The sequence below is a fragment of the Orcinus orca genome, chromosome 10 (assembly GCF_937001465.1).
Source record: "Orcinus orca chromosome 10, mOrcOrc1.1, whole genome shotgun sequence".
Lineage (NCBI taxonomy): Eukaryota > Metazoa > Chordata > Mammalia > Artiodactyla > Delphinidae > Orcinus > Orcinus orca.
Window position 1 is genome coordinate 32344063 of NC_064568.1, and position 10789 is coordinate 32354851.

Here is a 10789-nt window from a genome sequence, read left to right on the forward strand (position 1 = left end):
ACTTTCCATTTACGTTCTGTCCATGTCCACCTTTAATTCTCCAGAAGCCTGAGGATTCCTTGGAGATTTAACAAAGAGAGCATCTGACCACACAGTTTCACTTGGACATTTTCTCTCACCTGGCTCCCGTCGGCATGTGGAAGAAGCCACTGATCATCATCTCTCATTGCTGTGGTTGATTCATTTATTTCATGCTATCTCATTTATTGACAGAATTCTGGAATTACAGTATTGGGAATTTGAATAGGATAACTCAACTCCAAACTCACCAGAATCTGAAGATCATTAAGATTTAAAACCTTGCCCACGTGAATACACAGTGAGAAAAGTTGACTGTATTCAGTGTACCTAGAGGATACTTATGCAAACAAGTTGGCCAAAAAAATCACTGCTCACTGCATCTTATTTCCTTCCTCCAGGTTGCTTTGCACTTCAGTCAGCTACATAGATCTACCCAGAGGAAGCAGTTCATCAGTTGACCTGGAGGATTAGCAAGGAATTAGAAATGGCACTCTGTATCTTTGAGAGCTGATCATCTAGTTCAGGAAACTGGACATGCATTCTAAATAACTTGTCCACTTACACATACATGTTCACACACAAACATCTAAATATTAAAGAACTGTGTTATCTTGTCTGTAGAATTTTGAAACATGTCATCCTTGATGTTCTATTCATCCCATGTCTATGAAATGGGGATACTGTAAACCCTCAGGCCATTTAAAAAGTAAGATGCTGTATGTGAAATTACTTGGAAAACTATTCAGAGCTAGCAGTTTTCATTTTTGCTATTTAATAGTCACTTTTATATTTGCACATGGTATTACGAAATTTCTTGAAAGTATGGCCTTGGCTGGGATCTTTTTCACTCATTCTCTGCATATTTGGGGGGTAGGGTGGAGAGGACTTCTCAATCCAGAGAATCTGGAGTATTTTCTTGTATTTTTTCATTGGCGTATTCCTTTCCACAATTTTCTGTTTTCTCTTTCAGGAACTTCAGAGAGAGTGATGTTGAACCTCCTGGATTTTGTCTCATCCCTCCTGGATTGGTTTTCGTATATTCTTATCTATTTATTCCTACTTTTTATTTCCTAATAGTTTGTTCTCATGGAAATTTCTTCACTTTTATCTTCTAACCTTTCTATTAATTGGAGGTAAAGATTTTTATTGCTAAACTTTTTCTATCATTGTTCCTTTTCTTAGAGCATCCCTGTTCTTTTTTTTTTTTGAATTTTATTTTATTTATTTTTTTATACAGCAGGTTCTCATTAGTTATCCATTTCCTGTTCTTATTTAGTGAAGGCATTATCTTTGCTAAACTCAGGGTACCATAGTTTTGTTGCATTTTTCTTCTTGCATTGTTCATTTATCTAGGGATAATAGTAACTTATGGGATTGTATATTTTCGCTTACCTCTCCAAATTGCCTCTCTGTCCTGATCCATCGTTTTATGTGCCTGTGGTATGTATGTACTTCATCAATGAACTCTTGCTTGTAGCTTCTGGTTTTATTTGACCAACGGGGAGTCCTTGCATGATATCAGAGAGAGGGAAAAGAGTGAGGTTGGAGTATTTATTCTCCTGGCTCTCTCCTCGAAGAATTGCCTTGGGCTGGCTACCTCTCTTGACATGAAGTCACAGTTCCTCTCAAGGAGTTCTCTCTGAGTTCCAGTAGCCCTTCCATCCTAAGATGGTAACAGCCCCACTGTCACTAGCCCCAGGATATTGCCTTGCCTCTACACCCTGCCCACAACTTTGTATAAAGTCCCTTTTTAAAGCTTCTTTGAATTAACCTAATTTGAATATGCTGCTGAGCCTGCTGGGCCTCTGATAGATACCGGTACCTGACATGATAAACATTATACACATGTGCTCTCAGCATCATCGTCACAGGGATCATTCTACCACCTGCTTTCTATTTTCATATGTTGTGGTCCAAGGATACAAAGATCTTTTGGAATTATGAAAGATGGATTTCCTGTTTCTATTTCTTGTTGTGAGGGATAATTTTCTGAGAAGAGACATGAAAATATCTTTCAAAAGAAAAGCAAAATAAAGACTTTTCCAGGCATAAAAGAGCCTAAAACAGAAATCAACAAGTTCATTACCAGCAGATCTATACTGCAAAAACTGTTAAAGGACTTCTTTTGATAGAATGCAACACCAGATGGATGTGTGGATCCACACAACAGAATGAAGGGCACCTAATGCAACATGGGGACTTCCCTGGTGGTGCAGTGGTTAAGAATCTGCCTGCCAATGCAGGGGACACAGGTTCGATCCCTGGTCTGGGAAGATCCCGCATGCCACGGAGCAACTAAGCCAGTACTCCACAATTACTGAGCCTGCACTCTAGAGCCCGTGAGCCACAACTACTGAGCCCAGGCACCACAACTACTGAAGCCCGTGCGCCCTAGAGCCCACACGCCACAACTACTGAGCGCACACACCACAATTACTGAAGCCTTCGCACTCTAGGGCCCACGTGCTGCAACTACTGAGCCTGTGTGCTGCAACTACTGAAACCTGGGCTCCTAGAGTCCATGCTCTGCAACAGAGAAGCCACCACAATGAGAAGCCCACACACCGCAACAAAGAGTAGCCCCTGCCTTCCACAACTAAAGAAAGCCTGTGCACAGCAACAAATACCCAATGCAGCCAAAGATTAAATAAATAAATTTATGAAAGAAAATAGTTGCCCTAAAAATTTAAAAAAAAAAATCGTCATGTTGGAGTAAGAAGCACTGGGTTTACCCTTCCACCTGAAACAACCAAAAAATAAAAGGAAAGACAACATATGTGAAACTATGGTTTTGAACACACTGGACACCAGGCAATGAAGGACAGTGACCCCAAGAGAAGAGAATAAATGACTGAGCCCTGTGTTTGCTCCAGCTTACAGCCTAGAGAGGGTTGTCAGGCAGTAGGGCAGGGAGGGGAAACCCAGCCTAGTCCAGTGAAGTCCCTGAGTGGAATAGATGTGACTGAGAGTTCAGGGAAACCAAGACAGCTACAGTTTAGAGGACAGAGGAGAGCACTGCATGGAGAGCAAACCTTGGAGGCCTGCAGAGAGGACCCTGCACCCCTGCCACCTGTCCAAGGTACTCAGCTGAATACTGATCAGGGAACACATGTGAGAAACTACCCAAGGGCGGGGAGAACTATCCAGAAGGATTAGCAGGAGCTCACACAGTGCTGGGAATCGTTCCTGTTCCCACAAACGACACTAGTAGAATATCACAGTTGGATAAAGTACTCAGAAAGGCCTGAAAAGTTGTGGGGAATAATTAGCCTGAGCATAAACACTACTTTGGTTCCACCTAACAAGTCTTTTTTTTTTTTTTTCATTTATTTTGTTTATTTATTTTTGGCTGCATTGGGTCTTCGTTGCTGTGCACGGGCTTTCTCTAGTTGTGGCGAGAGGGGGCTCCTCTTCATTGCGGTGTGCGGGCTTCTCGTTGCAGTGGCTTCTCTTGTTGAGGAGCATGGGCTCTAGGCTCATGGGCTTCAGTAGTTGTGGCACGCAGGCTCAGTAGTTGTGGCTCACGGGCTTAGTTGCTCGGCAGCATATGGCATCTTCCCGGACCAGGGCTCGAACCCGTGTCCCCTGCATTAGCAGATGGATTCTTAACCACTGTGCCACCAGGGAAGCCCCCCACCTAACAAGTCTTAAAGACCAAAAAGGATCAAACTATTTCCAAGTAACTTAACTGCATCCCAGAACAAAGCACAAGCATATTTATAGGAATACAAAAATATCCAGCACCTAACGGTAAAATTCACAGTGCCTACCATCCAGTCAAAGACTACAATGTGTGCAAAGAAGCAGGACAATACAACTCATGAAGAGGAGAAAAATACAAAAACAATTGAAACCAACCCGGAACAGACAAAAATGTTAGAATTAGCAGACAAGGGCATTAAAAGGTATTATAACTGTTGGGAATTCCCTGGCAGTCTAGTGGTTAAGACTCTGCTTTCACTGCCAAGGGCACAGGTTCAGTCCCTGGTCCAGGAACTGTGATTCCTCAAGCTGCCTGGTGCAGCCAAAAAAAAAGAAAAGTTATTATAACTGTATATTATAATGTTAAGTGGAGAAATGAAAGATACAGAAAAAAGGGCCCAAATCTAACTTCTAAAAATGAAAACTACCATGTGTGAGATGAAAGATACTCTGTGTGGGATTAACATCAGATTAGACAGTTCAGAAGAAAAGATTAGTGAATAAGACCTAGCAATATAAACTATTCAAAATAAAACACAGAGAAAAGAGAATTTTTGAAAAGTGAGAAGAGCGTAGGTGATCCATTGGACAACATTAAGTGCCATGATATGCATGTAATTGGAGTCTCTAAAGGAGTGGAGAGGAGATAGGTTCAAGATGGCGGAGTAGAAGGATGTGGTCTCACTCCCTCTTGCAAGAACACTAGAATCACAACTAACTACTGAACAATCATCGACAGGAAGACACTGGAACTCACAAAAAAAGATACCCCACATCCAAAGTGGCTTCAGAAGAAGCCACTATGAGATGGTAGGAGGGGCACAGTCACAATAAAATCAAATCCCATAACTGCTGGGTGGGTGACTCACAAACTGGAGAACACTTACACCACAGAAGTCCACCCACTGGGGTGAAGTTTCTTCACTGAGCCCCAGGTCAGGCTTCCCAACCTGGGCATCCAGCAATGGGAGGAGGAATTCCTAGAGAATCAGACTTTGAAGACTAGTGGGATTTGATTGCAGGACTTCTACAGGACTGGGGGAAACAGAGACTCCACTCTTGGAGGGCACACACAAAGGAGTGTGTGCATCAGGACCCAGGGGAAGGAGCAGTGACCCCAGGGAAGACTGAACCAGACCTACCTGCTAGTATTGGAGGGTCTCCTGAACAGACGGGGGGTGGCTGTGTCTCATGGTGAGGACAAGGACACTGGCAGCAGAGGTTCTGGGAAGTATTCCGTGGCGTGAGCCCTCCCAGAGTCTGTCATTAGCCCCACCAAAGAGCCCTGATAGGCTCCAGTGTTGGGTTGCCTCAGGCCAAACAACCAACAGTGAGGGAACACAGCCCCACCCATCAACAGACAAGTGGATTAAAGTTTTACTGAGCTCTGCCCACCAAAGCAACAGCCAGCACTACCCACCACCAGGCCCTCCCATCAGAGAACTTGCAGAAGCCTCTTAGATAGCCTCATCCACCAGAGGGCAGACAGCAGAAGCAAGAAGAACTACAATCCTGCAGCCTGTGGAACAAAAACCACATTCACAGAAAGATAGACAAGATGAAAAGGCAGAGGGCTATGTACCACATGAAGGAACAAGGTAAAACACCTGAAAAACAACTAAATGAGGTGGAGATAGGCAACCTTCCAGAAAAGGAATTCAGAATAATGATAGTAAAGATGATCCAGGACCTCGGGAAAAGAATGGAGGCAAAGATCAAGAAGATGCAAGAAATGTTTAACAAAGATCTAGAAGAATTAAAGAACAAAGAAACAGAGATGAGCAATACAATAACTGAAATGAAAAATACACTAGAAGGAATCAATGGCAGAATAACTGAGGCAGAAGAATGGATAAGTGACCTGGAAGACAGAATGGTGGAATTCACTGCTGCGGAACAGAATAAAGAAAAAAGAATGAAAAGAAATGAAGACAACCTAAGAGACCTCTGGGACAACATTAAACTCAACAACATTCACATTATAGGAGTCCCAGAAGGAGAAGAGAGAGAGGAAGGACCCAAGAAAATATTTGAAGGGATTATAGTTGAAAACTTCCCTAACATGGGAAAGGAAATAGCCATCCAAGTCCAGGAAGCGCAGAGAGTCCCATACAGTATAAACCCAAGGAGAAACATGCCAAGACACATAGTAATCAAATTGGCAAAAATAAAAGACAAAAATTATTGAAAGCAGCAAGGGAAAAACGACAAGTAACATACAAGGGAACTCCCATAGCAGCTGATTTCTCAGCAGAAACTCTACAAGCCAGAAGGGAGTGGCATGATATACTTAAAGTGATGAAAGGGAAGAACCTACAACCAAGATTACTCTACCTGGCAAGGATCTCATTCAGATTCGATGGAGAAATCAAAAGCTTTACAGACAAGCAAAAGCTAAGAGAATTCAGCACCACCAAACCAGCTCTACAACAAATGCTAAAGGAACTTCTCTAAGTGGGAAACACAAGAGAAGGAAAGGACCTACAAAAACAAACCCAAACCAATTAAGAAAATGGTAATAGAAACATACATATCGATAGTTACCTTAAACGTGAATGGATTAAATGCTCCAACCAAAAGACACAGGCTTGCTGAATGGATACAAAAACAAGACCCATATATATGCTGTCTACAAGAGACCCACTTCAGACCTAGGGACACCTACAGACTGAAAGTGAGGGGATGGAAAAAGATATGCCATGTAAATGGAAATCAAAAGAAAGCTGGAGTAGCAATACTCATCTCAGATAAAATAGACTTTCAAATAAAGGATGTTACAAGAGACAAGGAAGGACCCTACATAATGATCAAGGGATCAATCCAAGAAGAGATATAACAATTATAAATATATATGCAGCCAACATAGGAGCACCTCAATACATAAGGCAACTGCTAACAGCTCTAAAAGAGGAAATTGACAGTAACACGATAATAGTGGGGCACTTTAACACCTCACACCAATGGACCGATCATCCAAACAGAAAATTAATAAGGAAACACAAGCTTTAAATGACACAATAGACCAGATAGATTTAATTGATATTTATAGGACATTCCATCCAAAAACAGCAGATTACACTTTCTTCTCAGGTGCGCACAAAACATTCTCCAGGATAGATCACATCTTGGGTCACAAATCAAGCCTCAGTAAATTTAAGAAAATTGAAATCATATCAAGCATCTTTTCTGACCACAATGCTATGAGATTAGAAATGAATTACAGGGAAAAAAATGTAAAAAACACAAACACATGGAGGCCATACAATACGTTAGTAAATAGCCAAGAGATCACTGAAGAAATCAGAGGAAATCAGAAAATACCTAGAGACAAATGACAATGAAAACACGATGATCCAAAACCTATGGGATGCAGCAAAAGTAGTTCTAAGAGGGAAGTTTATAGCTCTACAAGCCTACTTCAAGAAACAAGAAAAATCTCAAATAAACAATCTAACCTTAAACCTAAAGGAACTAGAGAAAGAAGAACAAACAAAACCCAAAGTTAGCAGAAGGAAAGAAATCATAAAGATCAGAGCAGAAATAAATGAAATAGAAACAAAGAAAACAATAACAAAGATCAATGAAACTAAAAGCTGATTCTTTGAGAAGATAATTGATAAACCATTAGCCAGACTCATCAAGAAAAAGAGGGAGAGGACTCAAATCAATAAAATTAGAAATGAAAAAGGAGAAGTTACAACAGACACCACAGAAATACAAAGCATCCTAAGAGACTACTACAAGCAACTCTATGCCAATAAAATGGACAACCTGGAAGAAATGGACAAATTCTTAGAAAGGTATAACCTTCCAAGACTGAACCAGGAAGAAATAGAAAATATGAACAGACCAGTCACAAGTAATGAAATTGAAACTGTGATTAGAAATCTTCCAACAAACAAAAGTCCAGGACCAGATGGCTTCACAGGTGAATTCTAACAAACATTTAGAGAAGAGCTAACACCCATCCTTCTCAAACTGTTCCAAAAAATTGAAGAGGAAGGAATACTCCCAAACTTATTCTATGAGGCCACCATCACCCTGATACCAAAACCAGGCAAAGATGTCACAAAGAAAGAAAACTACAGGCCAATATCACTGATGAATGTAGATGCAAAAATCCTCAACAAAATACTGGCAAACAGAATCCAACAGCACATTAAAAGGATCATACACCATGATCAAGTGGGGTTTATCCCAGGAATGCAAGGATTCTTCAATATACACAAATCAATAAATGTGATACACCATATTAACAAATTGAAGGAGAAAAACCATTTGATCATTTCAATAGATGCAGAGAAAGCTTTTGACAAAATTCAACACCCATTTATGATAAAAACCCTCCAGAAAGTAGGTATAGAGGGAACTTACCTCAACATAATAAAGGCCATAAATGACAAACCCACAGCCAACATCACCCTCAATGGTGAAACACTGAAACCGTTTCCACTAAGATCAGGAGCAAGACAAGGTTGCCCACTCTCACCAGTATTATTCAACATAGTTTTGGAAGTTTTAGCCACAGCAATCAGAGAAGAAAAAGAAATAAAAGGAATGCAAATTGGAAAAGAAGAAGTAAAGTGGTCACTGTTTGCAGATGACATAATACTATACATAGAGAATCCTAAAGATGCTACCAGAAAACTACTAGAGCTAATCAGTGAATTTGGTAAAGTAGCAGGATACCAAATTAATGCACAGAAATCTCTTGCATTCCTATACACCAATGATGAAAAATCTGAAAGTGAAATTAAGAAAACACTCCCATTTACCATTGCAACAAAAAGAATAGGAATAAACCTACCTAAGGAGACAAAAGACGTGCATGCAGAAAATTATAAGACACTGATGAAAGAAATTAAAGATGATACAAATAGATGGAGAGATATACCATATTCTTGGATTGCAAGAATTAACATTGTGAAAATGACTACTACCCAAAGCAATCTACAGATTCAGTGCAATCCCTATCAAACTACCACTGGCATTTTTCACAGAACTAGAACAAAAAATTTCACAATTTGTATGGAAACACGAAAGACCCCGAATAGCCAAAGCAATCTTGAGAAAGAAAAATGGAGCTGGAGGAATCAGACTCCCTGACTTCAGACTACACTACAAAGCTACAGTAATCAAGACAGTATGGTATTGGCACAAAAACAGAAATATAGATCAATGGAACAGGATAGAAAGCCCAGAGATAAACCCACGCACCTAAGGTCAACTAACCTATGACAAAGGGGGCAAGGATATACAGTGGAGAAAAGACAGTCTCTTCAATAAGTGGTGCTGGGAAAACTGGACAGCTACATGTAAAAGAATGAAATTAGAACACTCCCTAACACCATACACAAAAATAAACTCAAAATGGATTAGAAACCTAAGTGTAAGACTGGACACTATAAAACTCATAGAGGAAAACATAGGAAGAACACTCTTTGATATAAATCACAGCAAGATCTTTTTTGATCCACCTACTAGAGTGATGGAAATAAAAATAAACAAATGGGACCTAATGAAACTTAAAAGCTTTTGCACAGCAAAGGAAACTACAAACAAGACGAAAAGACAACCCTCATAATGGGAGAAAATATTTGCAAACGAATCAACAAAGGACTTATCTCCAAAATACATAAACAGCTCATGCAGCTCAATATTAACAAACAAACAACCCAATCAAAAAATGGACGGAAGACCTAAATAGACATTTCTTCAAAGACATACAGATGGCCAAGAAACACATGGAAAGCTGCTCAACATCACTAATTATTAGAGAAATGCAAATCAAAACTACAATGAGGTATCACCTCACACCAGTTAGAATGAGCATCATCAGAAAATCTACAAACAACAAATGCTGGAGAGGGTGTGGAGAAAAGGGAACCGTCTTGCACTGTTGGTGGGAATGTAAATTGCTACAGCCACTATGGAGAACAGTATGGAGGTTCCTTAAAAAACTAAAACTAGAACTACCATATGACCCAGCAATCCCACTACTGGGCATATACCCAGAGAAAACCATAATTCAAAAAGACACATGCACCCCAATGTTCATTACAGCACTATTTACAATAGCCAGGTCATGGAAGCAACCTAAATGCCCATCAACAGAGGAATGGATAAAGAAGATGTGGCACATATATACAATGGAATATTACTCAGCCATCAAAAGGAACAAAAGTGGGTCATTTGTAGTGATGTGGATGAATCTAGAGGCTGTCATACAGAGTGAAGTAAGTCAAAAAGAGAAAACAAATATCGTATATTAACGCGTATATGTGGAACCTAGAAAAATGGTACAGATGAACTGGTATGCAGGGCAGAAATTGAGACACAGATGTAGAGAACAAACGTATGGACACCAAGGGGGGGAAGCGGTGGGGGATGGAGGTGGTGGTGGGATGAATTGGGCGATTGGGATTGACATGTATACACTGATATGTATAAAATTGTTACTAATAAGGACCTGCTGTATAAAAAAAATAAAATAAAATTCAAAAATTCAAAAAAAAGAAAGGAATGGAGACAGAAAATATATTTGAAGAAATAATTGCAAAAAAGTATCCAAATGTGATGAAATTATAAACCCAGAGATCCAAGAAATTCAGTGAACTCCAAACACAAGACACAATAAAACTACATGAAGGCATATCAATCAAATTGTTCAAAACTGGTAATAAAGTCTTAAAAGTCCAGCTGGAGGAAAAAGACATGTTACATACAAAGAAACACAGGTAAGGATAACAGAAGATTTCTCTCTGGAAACAAGGCAAGCAGGAAGACAGTGATATCTTTAAAGTACTGAAAGGAAAATAACTGAGCCCAGAATTCTATACCCAGTGAAAATATCTTTCAAAAGCAAAGCAAAATAAATTATTTTCTAACATAGAAAAGTTGAAACAATTCATTACCAGGAGACCAGAACTACAAGACATGTTAAAAGACGTCCTTGAGGCAGAAGGGAAATTATATCAATAGTTGACTTAACATAAAAAAAAAAAAAAAAAATCAGCCAATGGGGAATTCCCCAGTGGGCCAGTGGTTAAGACTCCACACTTCCACT